At 55.4% G+C, this 13,054-nt stretch overlaps 1 protein-coding gene across 3 annotated transcripts in view; it reads right to left on the bottom strand.

The window, feature by feature from the left end:
- Window positions 1-13,054, bottom strand: part of rimbp2b (RIMS binding protein 2b) — a 179,609-nt gene that overhangs the window by 157,222 nt on the left and 9,333 nt on the right. For all 3 annotated transcript variants that reach the window (XR_011356321.1, XR_011356320.1, XM_069933561.1), the window contains exons 2-3: window positions 8,943-9,016; window positions 6,867-6,976 (exon numbers count right to left, since the gene is read on the bottom strand). The gene's annotated coding sequence lies outside the window, so the exon portion shown is untranslated. The remainder of the gene's footprint in view (window positions 1-6,866; window positions 6,977-8,942; window positions 9,017-13,054) is intronic.

The raw sequence follows: 13,054 nt of genomic DNA on the forward strand, positions 1-13,054 counted from the left end.
GGTGTTACTGAGAAGGGAAGTGGTGTGGGGACTGGAGGGCATTACCGAGAAGGGGAGGGGTGTGGGGCTGGAGGGGTGTTACAGAGAAGGGGAGGTGTGTGGGGACTGGAGGGGGTCACAGAGAAGGGGAGGAGTGTGGAGACTGGAGGTGGGTTACAGAGAAGGGGAGGTGTGTGGGGACTGGAGGGAGACACAGAGAATGGGAGCGGTGTTGGGATGAAAGGGGGTTACAGAGAAGGAATTGTGTGGGGACCGGTGGGCATTACAGAGAAGGGAGAGGTGTGTGGGGACTGGTTACAGAGAAGGGGAGAGATGTGGGTAATGGAGGGCATTATAGAGAAGGGGAAGTGTGTGGGGATTGGGAGGGGTTACAGAGAAGGGGAGGTATGTGGGGCTGGAGGGGGGTTACAGAGAAGGGGAGGGGCGTGGGGACTGAAGGGTGTTACAGGGAAGGGGAGGTGTGTGGGGACTGGGAGGGGTTACAGTGAAGGGGAGGTGCATGGGGACTGGAGGGGGGTTACAAAGAAGGGGAGGTGTGTTGGGCAGGAGGGTGTTACAGAGAAGGGGAGGAGTGTGGGGACTGGAGGCCATTATTGAGATGGAGAAGTGTATGGGGACTAGAGGGCATTACAAAAAAGGGGAGGTGTGTGGGGACTGGTTACAGAGAAGGGGAGAGTTGTGGGGATTGGTGTGGTTATAGAAAAGGGGAGGGGTGTGGGGACTGAAGGGTGTTACAGGGAAGGGGAGGTGTGTGGGGACTGGGAGGGCTTACAGTGAAAGGGAGGTGCGTGGGGACTGGAGGGGGTTACAAAGAAGGGGAGGTGTGTTGGGCAGGAGGGTGTTACAGAGAAGGGGAGGGGTGTGGGGACTGGAGCTGGTTACAGAGAAGGGGAGGGGTGTGAGGATGAGAGGAGGTTACAGAGACAAGGAGGCATGTTGGGGACCGGAGTAGGCTACAGAGACAGGAAGGATGTAGGTGACTGGAGAGGGTTTTACAGGGAGAAGGAGGGGTATAGTTGTGCTGAGGGGGTTACAGGGACAGGGAGAGGTATCGGGGACCAGAGGGGGTTACAGCTACAGGGAGAGGTGTAGGGGAATGAAGGGAGTAACAGAGACAGGGAGAGGTGTAGGGGACCGGAGGGGGATACAGAGACAGGGAGTGGTATTGGGGACCGGAGTGGGTTTCAGAGACAGGAAGGGTGTAGGTGACTGGAGTGGGTTTCAGAGACAGGAAGGCTGTAGGTGACTGGAGTGGGATTACAGTGAAGGGTGTAGGGGACAGGAAGGGTTATAGGTGTCCCAAGGGGTTACAGGGACAGGGAGAGGTATAGGGGATCGGAGGGGGTTACAGATAGAGGGAGAGGTGTATGGGACCGGAGGGGGTTACAGATACAGGGAGGGTTGTTGAGGAACGGAGGGGATTACAGTGACAGGGAGAGGTGTTGGGGACTGGAGGTGGTTACAGAGACAGTGAGGTGTGTAGGGGACCGGAGGGTGTGACAGGGACAGGGAGGGTTGTTGGGGAATGGAGGGGGTTACAGTGACAGGGAGGAGTGTAGGGGGCTGGAGGGGGATATAGAGACTGGGATTGGTGTAGGGGAACAGAGAGGGATACAGAGACAGGGATGGGTGTAGGGGGTTATAGAGGCAAGGAGGTATGCAGGGGACTGGGTGGGGGTTACAGAGACAAGGAGGCATGTTGGGGACCGGAGTGGGCTACAGAGACAGGAAGGGTGTAGGTGACTGGAGTGGGATTACAGTGAAGGGTGTAGGGAACATAAGGGGTTTACAGAGACATGGAGGGGTGTAAGTGTCCCAAAGGGGTTACAGGGACAGAGAGTGATATAGGGGACCGGAGGGGGTTACAGATACAGGGAGGGGTGTAGGGGACTGGAGGGAGTTACAGAGACAGGGAGAGGTGTAGGGGACCGGAGGGTGTTACAGATACAGGGAGAGGTGTTGGGGACTGGAGGGGGTTACAGAGACAGTGAGGTGTGTAGGGGACCGGAGGGTGTGACAGGGACAGGGAGGGTTGTTGGGGAATGGAGGGGGTTACAGTGACAGGGAGGAGTGTAGGGGACTGGAGGGGGATATAGAGACTGGGAGTGGTGTAGGGGAACTGAGGGGGATACAGAGACAGGGATGGGTGTAGGGGGTTATAGAGGCAAGGAGGTATGCAGAGGACTGGAGGTGGTTACAGAGACAAGGAGGCATGTTGTGTACCGGAGTGGGCTACAGAGACAGGAAGGGTGTAGGTGACTGGAGGGGGTTTTACAGGGACAAGGAGGGGTATAGTTGTGCTGACGGGGTTACAGGGACAGGGAGATGTATCGGGGACCGGAGGGGGTTACAGGTTCAGGGAGAGGTGTAGGGGAATGAAGGGAGTAACAGAGACAGGGAGAGGTGTAGGGGACCAGAGGGGGTTACAGGGACAGGAAGGGGTGTAGGAGACTGGAGGGGGTTACAGAGACAAGGAGAGGTGTAGGGGACCAGAGGGGTTTACAGGGACAAGGAGGGGTGTAGGGGACCAGAGGGAGCTACAGGGAAGGGTGTAGGGAGGAGTTTACAGGACAGGGAGGGTTGTAGGGGACTGGAGGGGGTTATAGAGACAGGAAGAGGTGCAGGGAACCGGAGTGGATTACAGTGAAGTGTGTAAGGGACCGGAGGAGGTTACAGAGAAGGGTGTAGGTGACTGGAGGGGATTGCAGAGACAGAGAGGGGCGTACGGGACTGGCGTGGGTTACAGAGACAGGGACGAGTATATGGGACTGGAGCGGGATATAGAGACAGGGAGGGTTGTAGGAGACTGGAGGGGGTTACAGAGAGAGGGAGGGGTGTGGGAAATGGAGGGCGTTATAGAGAAGGGAGGTGTGTGGGGATTGGGAGGGGTTACAGAGAAGGGGAGGTATGTGGGGCTGGAGGGGGGGTTACAGAGAAGGGGAGGTGTGTTGGGCAGGAGAGTGTTACTCAGAAGGGAAGTGGTGTGGGGACTGGAGGGCATTACAGAGAAGGGGAGGGATGTGGGCTGGAGGGGGGTTACAGAGAAGGGGAGGTTTGTGGGTACTGGAGGGGGTCACAGAGAAGGGGAGGAGTGTGGAGACTGGAGGGGGGTTACAGAGAAGGGGAGGTGTGTGGGGACTGTTGGGAGATACAAAGAATGGGAGCGGTGTGGGGATTAAAGGGGGTTACAGAGAAGGAAGTGTGTGGGGACTGGAGGGCATTACAGAGAAGGGGGAGATGTGTGGGGACTGGTTACAGAGAAGGGGAGAGATGTGGGGAATGGAGGGGAATGGAGATGTGTGGGGACTGGTTACAGAGAAGGGGATGTGTGTGGGGATTGGGAGGGGTTACAGAGAAGGGGAGGTATGTGGGGCTGGAGGGGGGTTACAGAGAAGGGGAGGGGTGTGACAGAGAAGGGGAGGGGTGTGGGGACTGAAGGGTGTTACAGGGAAGGGGAGGTGTGTGGGGATTGGGAGGGGTTACAGTGAAGGGGAGGTGCATGGGGACTGGAGGGTGGTTACAAAGAAGGTGAGGTGTGTTGGGCAGGAGGTTGTTACAGAGAAGGGGAGGAGTGTGGGGACTGGAGGCCATTATTGAGATGGAGAAGTGTATGGGGACTGGAGGGCATTACAGAAAAGGGGAGGTGTGTGGGGACTGGTTACAGAGAAGGGGAGAGTTGTGGGGATTGGTGTGGTTATAGAGAAGGGGAGGGGTGTGGGGACTGAAGGGTGTTACAGGGAAGGGGAGGTGTGTGGGGACTGGGAGGGGTTACAGTGAAGGGGAGGTGCGTGGGGACTGGAGGGGGGTTACAAAGAAGGGGAGGTGTGTTGGTCAGGAGAGTGTAACTGAGAAGGGAAGTGGTGTGGGGACTGGGGGGCATTACAGAGAAGGGGAGGGGTGTGGGGCTGGAGGGGGGTTACAGAGAAGGGGAGGTGTGTGGGGACTGGAGGGGGTCACAGAGAAGGGGAGGAGTGTGGAGACTGGAGGGGGGGTTACAGAGAAGGGGAGGTGTGTGGGGACTGGAGGTAGATACAGAGAATGGGAGCGGTGTTGGGATGAAAGGGGGTTACGGAAAAGGAGGTGTGTGTGGACTGGAGGGCATTACAGAGAAGGGGGAGGTGTGTGGGGACTGGTTACAGATATGTGGGTAATGGAGGGCATTATAGAGAAGGGGAAGTGTGTGGGGATTGGGAGGGGGGTTACAGAGAAGGGGAGGTGTGTGGGGACTGAAGGGTGTTACAGGGAAGGGGAGGTGTTTGGGTGCTGGGAGGGGTTACAGTGAAGGGGAGGTGCATGGGGACTGGAGGGGGGTTACAAAGAAGGGGAGGTGTGTTGGGCAGGGTGGTGTTACAAAGAAGGGGAGGAGTGTGGGGACTGGAGGCCATTATTGAGATGGAGAAGTGTATGGGGACTGGAGGGCATTACAGAAAAGGGGAGGTGTGTGGGGACTGGTTACAGAGAAGGGGAGAGTTGTGGGGATTGGTGTGGTTATAGAGAAGGGGAGGTGTGTGGGGACTGAAGGGTGTTACAGGGAAGGGGAGGTGTTTGGGTGCTGGGAGGGGTTACAGTGAAGGGGAGGTGCATGGGGACTGGAGGGGGGTTACAGTGAAGGGGAGGTACGTGGGGACTGGAGGGGGGTTACAAAGAAGGGGAGGTGTGTTGGGCAGGAGGGTGTTACAGAGAAGGGGAGGGGTGTGGGGACTGGAGCTGGTTACAGAGAAGGGGAGGGGTGTGGGGATGAGAGGAGGTTACAGAGAAGGAGAATTGTCTGGGGACTGGAGGGCATTACAGAGATGGGGAGGTGTGTTGGGACTAGGGACTGGTTGCAGAGAAGGGGAGAGATGTGGGGATTGGAGGGGTTATAAAGAAGGGTAGGTGTGTGGGGACTGGAGGGGGATACAAAGAAGGGGAAGGATGTAGGGACTGGAGGTGATTACAGATGAGGAGAGGTGTGTGAGGACTGGAGGGGATACAGAGAAGGGGAGGGGTGTGGGGATGTGAAGGGGTTACCGAGAATTAGAGACGTGTGGGGACTGGAGGGGTTACAGGGAAGAGTAAACGTGTGATTTGGAGGGGTTACAGAGAAGGGATGGCATGTAGGGGAGCGGAGGGGGTAACAGGGAAGGATGTAGGGGACCGGAGGGGGTTACAGGGACAGGGAGGGGTGTAGGGGACTGGAGGGGGTTACAGGGAAATGGAGGGGTGTCGGAGTCCGAAGGGGGTTACAGAGGTAGGGTGCGGTGCAGTGGACTGGAAGTGGTTACAGAGTAGGGTGTAGGAGACTGGAGGGGGTTACAGAGACAGGGAGGGTTGTAGGGGACCGGAGGGGGATACAAAGATGGGGAGGGAGCGGAGGGGGATATAGAGACAGAGAGGGGTGTAGGGAACCAGAAGGGGATACAGAGATGGGGAGGGGTGTAGGGGAATAGAGGGGGGATACAGAGACGTGGAGGGGTGCAGGGTCTCGAGGGGGTAACAGGGAAGGGTGTAGGGGACCGGAGGGAGTTACAGAGACAGGGAGGGGTGTAGGGGTCCGGAGTGGGTTACAAGGATAGGGAGAGGTGTAGGGGACCGGAGGGGTGGGGGTGTTACAGATACATGGAGAGGTGTAGGGTACCGGAGTGGGTTACAGGGACAGGGAGGGGTGTAGGAGACTGAAGGGGGTTACAGAGACAGGGAGCGGTGTAGGGGAGCGAAGGGGGTTACAGAGACAGGGAGAGGTTTAGGGGTCTGGAGGGGGTTACAAGGAAGGCTGAAGTGGACCGGAGAGTGTTACAGAGACAGTGAGAGGTGTAGGGGTCCAGAGGGAATTACAGGGAAGGGTGTAGCTTACAGGAAGGCGTGACAGAGACAGGGAGGGGTGTAGGGGACCGGAATAGGTTACTGAGACAGGCAAGGGTGTAGGGGACCGAAGGGGTTTACAGGTACAGGGAGTGTTGTAGGGGGCCGGAGGCGGTTACAGAGACGGGGAGATATGTGAGGAATAAAGTGGATGTTAGAGAAAGAGAGGTGTGTGTGGACTGGAGGGTGTTAGAGAAGGGGAGGCGTGTAGGGACTGGAGGGTGTTACAGAGAAGGGGACATGTCTCTGGGGACTGGAGGGGGTTACAGAGAAGAAAACGTGTCTCTGGGGACTGGAGGGGGTTACAGAGAAGGGGACGTGTCTCTGGGGACTGGAAGGGCCTACAGAGAATGGGAGGTGTGTGGGGACTGGACGGTGTTACAGAGAAGGGGATGTGTCTCTTGGGTCTGGAGGGTGTTACAGAGAAAGGGAGGGTTTTGGGGATTGAAGGAGATTAAAAAGGGGAGGTGTATTGGGACTGGATGGGTTTACAGCGAAGGAGAGGGGTATCGGGAATGAAGGGGTTATAGAGTTAGGAAGGCGTGTTGGAATTGGATAGGGTTACAGAGATGGGAAGGTGTGTGAGGATTGTCGGGCATTATAGAGAAAGGGATGTGTCTGTGAGGACTAGAGGGGGGGTTACAGAGAAGGGGAGGTGTGTTTGGACTAGAGGGGGTTACAGGGAAGCAAAGGCATGTGGGGACTGGAGGGGTTTACAGAGAAGGGGAGGTGTTTGGGGACTGGAGGGTGGTTACAGAGAAGGGGAGGGGTGTCGGGACTGGAGGGGGTTACTGAGAAGCGGAGGTTTTTTGGGACTAGAGGTAATTTCAGATGTGGGGATCAGGCTGTGGTTGTGGGTGGGGTAGTGTGCGATCCGGACGGGGTTACAAAGACAGAGGACTGTGGAGACCGAAGTGAGTTTGCAGTATGAGGTCAGAGGGTATAACGTGAGTGTCAGAGTTCATCAGGTCAAGGTCATGGTGTACCAGGCAGCACATTAATTGTCACCAGCTGTGGGGACTCACCACACAGTTTGGCTTCTGCGTTTAACTTCAGAAGATTTCTGTAGAGTCAAGGTGGGGATTCCGACTGACCCTCTGGAGGGTCCCGGCTGAGGGCAGCTCCCATCCTTATCCTGTAGTGGAGAGAAGTGCAGGTTACACCAGAGGTGTCTCAGTCACCCAGAGTTGCTCCTGACAACACCCTCCCCGCTCTCCCATCCCCAACCTCCCCCTCTACAGCTTGACCCCTGCAACCCCCCTCACCTGACGCCCCACCCATCTCTCCACAGCCCAACCTGATCTCTCTCCCAGCCCCCTCGCAGCCTGTCCTGAAGCCTCCCCCACTCCTCATCCTACGGCTACAACCCCCTCCCTGTTACTCACCCCCCACTCCCCATGACCGCCTTCCTGCCCCCCACTGCCCAACCCACCCTGAGCTTTGCCCTGCAGCATGACCCCCCCCCCCCAACAGCTCATCTCCCGCGATGTTGGGGTATGGTTTTTTTTTTTTTACACACAGAGAGTAGTGGGTGCCTGGAATCCATTGCCGGGGGCGGTGGTGGAGGCTGGTACAATGAGGACATTTTAAAAACTCTTAGACAGGCACATGGATGAAAGAAGACGGTTATTGGTGGGAGGTGGGGAAGGTTTAATTTGTTGAGTTGGTTTGTATTGGTTGGCACAGCTTTGTGGGCGAAGGGTCTGCAGTTCGATGTCATATTCTATGTTCTATGCATATTGAATGCCATGGACAGAGTAGATGTAGAAAGGTTGTTTCCCACAGTGGGAAGAATCTAGAACAAGAGGGAACATCTTCAGGATTGAAGTGTGCCCACTTAGAACAGAGATGTGGAGGAATTTTTTTTAGCCAGAGGGTGGTGAATCAGTGGAATTTGTTGGTCCGGGCAGTTGTGGAGGCCAAGTTGTGTGTATTGAAGGCAGAGATTGATAGGTTCTTGATTAGCCAGGTCAAAGGTTACGGGGAGAAGGCTTGGCAGGGGAGGGGGGCTGAGTGGGAGAATAGATCAACTCATAATTAAATGACGGGGCAGACTCAATGGGCTGAATAGCCTGTTTCTGTTCCTATGTCTTATGGTCTTTATAAAATCACAAGATATTGATAGGGTGGATGGTCAGAGTCTTTTCACCAGGATATAAAATGTCACAGATACCAGAGGCCACATGTTTAAGGTGAGGGGGAGATTTTCCCCCACGGATTGGTGGGTACCTGGAACGGGGCAATGATGGAAGCAGATAGAAGTGCAGCTTCCAGATGGATACATGAAAGATTTACATGGATCATGGTCATATGGATCACAAAATAAATATTGTACTGCCGGCAGGGCTGCCAGTGGTGCAGACCCAGGGGAGTGAGGACACAGCTCTACTCTGAATGACAACAGCTCCGTCCAGGCATTAACCAGCCTGTCAGGGGAGCTGACGGCGTTTCTAAACTAAAATCCTGCAATCTCGGGGGGGGGGGGGGGGCTGTGCCCACGATGGTGGCATCTGCATTTGGTGCAGGGCATCAGAAACGGGAAGAACCTCCCCCCTCCACCCCCACTGAGAAGGAGTAGAGGAAACTACCCTACAGGATGGTATCCACGCCAGTGGACCAGCGAGGGGCTCAGCTGCTGAGGAACCCCCCCCCCCACAGGCCACGGGGGTGGGGAAACGTAGTCAGGGGAACTACACAGGCTGCGAGTTGCCGGACACTGGCTCACGGGAGCCAGGTATCGGAGCTGTGGGCAAGGATGGGCTCCCAAAGGGCTGAGGGCTTCCGGATGGTGTCAGGGGGTCTGGAGCTGGAGCTTGGGTGGCTGATGGATCGAACAGGAGTCTATGAAGCTGCAGAGGATACGGGAGGGCTGGAAGCGAATCCACGGGCACTCGGTGACTCTGAAGGGACTCTCTTACTGTGAGGGGCACTGGGCAACAATAATGCTGACTCTTTGCCTTCTGGCAGGCAGAAGGCAATCTTGTGTAATATTACACATTCTGTACTATTACTTGACAATAGAAGAATCTTGAATCTTAAATTTTAGTTTAAGTTGTGGTCTACGTCCAATTCTCCCTCTGGGTGGCAGAGAGTTCACAAACCAGTGTTGAGTACACAAGTGGGCCACAGGTGTACAAGGGCGGATCGTCCTCCTCACCCACGGGGTTCAGTCGATCTGGCAGGACACACACAGAAAAGTCAAATCCGGCCTCACCCCACCCCCCACCCCGACCTCTGCCGAGGCTCTCACACCTCTCCAACAGTTCAGGAAGTGAACCCTCGTCTTGTACCAACTCCCAGACTCACTGGGCCCAGTCTATTCAGACATTTCACTTCCCAACACATGCCCCTCAGTGGGCTCCATCTTTGCCTAAGGTTGGTTTCCAACTTTTGCTGAGAATCCATCAACATGACCCATTCCTCCGCCCTTCCCACTGTATTTGTCAGGTGTTTCTAGAATGTTCTACCTTTCTTTCCCCTGGCCTGGTTTGTTAGTTCTTTCAGGCCACTGGGCTGTATGCCCTCCAACTGGAGCACAGTTACACAATGTGCTGCTCCTTCCCGGGATGGTCATCACACGGTGATGACCTCATGGGTTCTGCTCTCCTTCAGAGGGGACAGCTACATCCAGGAAGAGGCTGGAGGGGAGGGGAGAATCTGATCTGTGGTCAGAGACCGGGAAGGATGGAGAATGAGAGCTGTAACCTCAGGCAATCTCTCACTCGGGAAATGTGTGGTCAGCTACCAAGCTCCGCTTGTCCCTGAGTCACATTGAACAGAGCTGAACAGGTTGACTCCACTGGGTCAAATCTCCAAAGCTGCAGTGAAATTTGCTGATGAGGGAAACATTTGTGGCAGGCTGCGGTCTCGGGAAGGTGAGAGACAGGACTCGGAAAGGCAGATATTGGGCAGGTGGGAGATAACGAAGTGTTGGGGTGAGCTGATTGCGTCTGGCAGGAAAGCAGAACTGTGCCTGAACAGAGTTGGCTAAGGCAGAAGCACCTCCCACCCTAACTACTCCGGAGAAACCGGATGGGGGCTTGACAACTCGGGGAAATCTTGCTCCAAATCTTGGCACATTGGTTATCCCCTTGTCCCGTCCCTTACGTTGGAGGTGCTGGGCTCACTCCTGTGGTTGGAGCCGAGATGAGTGAGAGAAGATCTTATTGAACAGTTTGAAATTCTGAAAGGATGGATGTTCTGCAGGCTATTAATGTCTGCCTTCAAGGGGGCACCGGGAGCGTGCAGGACAAGTAGGGTGGGGGAAGAGATAGAGAATGGTGGGGGGAGGGATAGAGAATGGTGGGGGGGTAGAGTGTGAGGTGGAGGAAAAAGGGGGTTGGGAGAAATAAGGGGAAGGGGCAAGGGAGGGGCAGAGGGTGGTAGGGGAGAAAGGGAGTTGGGGAGACAGAGAAAAGGCAGAAGGAGGTGCGGATAGACAGTGAGGGGGAAAATGTGGGGAGAGATGGGGATGGGGTGGAAGGGAAAAGGGATGGGGAGACAGAGAAGACACAAAGGGGATTACAGAAGACAGGATGGAGAGAGAGGGGTTGGGAGAGAGACAGTGGGATGGAAATAGAGGGGGGAAGGGCGAGAGAGAGCAGGGGAGAGATGGGGGTATGGACAGAGGCGGTAGGTGAGAGACAGAGGAGGTGGGAGAGTGAAAGGGTTAAAGAGACAGACAGGGGTGGGGAGGGTGACAGAAGAGTGTAAGTAGAGATAGAAAGTGATGGGAGACAAGAGGTGGGTGGGGGAAGAGGAGAAGTGGTGGGTGTGTACACGGAGATGTGGGAGTGGTAACTGGGATTTAATGGGCCACAGGACTGAGTAACTTTGCAGTCACGCGTAGGGAATACCTCACCGCATATCTGTCATCTTGCCACTCCCACCCGACACCTGTCCACCCCACTCCCCCAGCACCCACCGGCTCACACCCAACACCATGTCTCCATCTCTCCCCCCTTCTCACATCCCCAATTTCCCACTCAACCCTCCCCCACCACATTCCTTCTCATTTCCAACCCTACCCACTCACACTCCCCAGATCTCTCACCGCACTCCCATCTCACATTCCCTGGAACCCCATCACCCTACTCTGACCTGGGGGGTGAAACAGGACTCGCGTTTACCAGCACAGTCAGTGCACAGAATGGGCACAATCAGGACAAACCTCATGGAGACCAGTTCCTTTGCTAGGAGACTGGGGATGGCAGAATGACCCAGTGCTGGGGATGGGAAGCAGGGATCTGATACAGGGGAAACAAATCAGGGATCTGGTGCTGGGGGAGAAGGGAATCCATTTCCAGGGGCAGGAGAGGTGATCTGATGAGGAGACGGAATTGGGTACTGGGAATAGGAGCAGAAATCAGGTATTGGAGAGGAGAAGGGATCAGGTACTGGGGAGGAAAGGGATTCAGGTACTGGGGAAGTGAGCAGGGATTCTGTACAGGGGAGAGTTCAGTGAGCAGGTCATAGGGGAGAAAGCTGAGATCAGGTACCAGGGGAGAGAGCAGGGATCAAGTACCAGGGAAAGGGATGGGATCTGGTACCAGAGGAGAGAGCAGGGATCTGGTACTGAGGAGGAAATAGGGATCAGGTACCTGAGAGAGAGCAGGCATCTGATAATGGGAGAAACCAAGGATCAGATACCAGGGAGAGAGGTGGATCTGGTACTGAGGAGAAAGTGGGGATTCAGTACTAGGGGAGAGCAGGAATCCGGTACTGGTGGAGAGTATGTGGAATCTGGTACCAGAGGAAGTATGTGGAGATCCAATAGCAGGGGTTGTGCAGGGATCTAGTACCATGAGAATGGGGATCTTGTACTGTGAGCGTGGGAGTGAGGATCCTACAATGGTCAGAGTGTATGGATTGGGTAGCTGGGGATAGAGCAGGGATCTGGTACCAGAGAGGGGGAAGGGATCCAGTGCCAGAGGAGAGAACCAGGGATCAGGTACTGGGGAGAGAGCAGGGATCCGTTATGGAGAGTGTGTGGGATTTGGTACCAGATGAAGCACATGGAGATCCAATAGCAGGGAGTGCGCAGGGATCCAGTATGATAGTAATTTTGATCCTGAATTGTGAGTATGGGAGTGGGGATCCTGTAGTGGTGAGATTGTATGGATTGGGTAGCTGGGGAGAGAGCAGGGATCTGGTACTGGGGAGGGCTTGGATCCACTAGTGGAGGGGATAACAGAGAAGGGGGGTGTGCATGGGGATCTGGGGGGAGAGAGAGAGAGAGAGAGAGAGAGAGGAAGGAAGGAAGGAAGGAAGGAAGGAAGGAAGGAGAGGGGATCTGGTACACAAAGGAGAGAGCCTGGATTTGGTACCAGGAGTGAGTGGGGTTCCAGTACCAGGGAGAGAGCTGGGAACTAGTCCCTGAAGAGACACTGGGGATCTGGTCCTGGGGAAGAGCATGGATCTTTTCCTAGGGAGAAAGCAGGGATCTAGTACCATGGAGAGAGTGGGGATGTAGTTCTTGGGGAGAAAGCCAAGATCCAGAACCTGGTGAAAGAGCCAGGACCTGATAACGGGGAGAGAGCCAGGATATGGTACAAGAGAGAGAGCTGGATCCAGTACTGGAGAAGAGAGAACTGGGATCTGCTATGTAGGGAGAGAGCTGGGATCCAGTACACAGGGAGGGAGCTGGGATTTGTAACTTGGGAGTGAGTTGGGATCTGGTATCAAGGGAGAGTGGTTATCCAGTACCAGAGAGATAAAGCGTGGATTCAGTACTGGAGAGAAAGGGGGATCCTGTACTGGGGAGAGCAGGGATCCGGAACTAGGGAGAAAATGTATGGATCATGTACTGAGGAGAAAGTGGGGATCTGGTATTAGGGAGAAGTCGCACCTGGGGAGAGAGCAGGGATCTGGTTCTGGAGAGGGAGAGTGGTGATCCGGTACCAGGGTGAGAGCGGGGGTTCTGGTACCCAGGGAGAGAACTGGGATCCAATACCCAGAGAGAGAGAGCCAGGATCAAGAACTGGGGAAGGAGTCGGGATCTGGTACTGGGAAAAGATAATGGTGATCCGGTACTGGTAATGGGGGGGGGGGTGTTTCCAGTACTGGGAAGAGAATGCATGGATTGTACACTGGGGAGAAAGCAGGGATTCAGTACCAGGGAGACGGAGCCTGGATCTGGTCCCAGGAGCACAAGAGAGAGAGAGAGAGAGAGAGAGAGAGAGAGAGAGAGAGAGAGAGAGATATCTGGTAGAGA

This window comes from Narcine bancroftii, chromosome 4 (genome assembly GCF_036971445.1).
Source record: "Narcine bancroftii isolate sNarBan1 chromosome 4, sNarBan1.hap1, whole genome shotgun sequence".
Taxonomy (NCBI): domain Eukaryota; kingdom Metazoa; phylum Chordata; class Chondrichthyes; order Torpediniformes; family Narcinidae; genus Narcine; species Narcine bancroftii.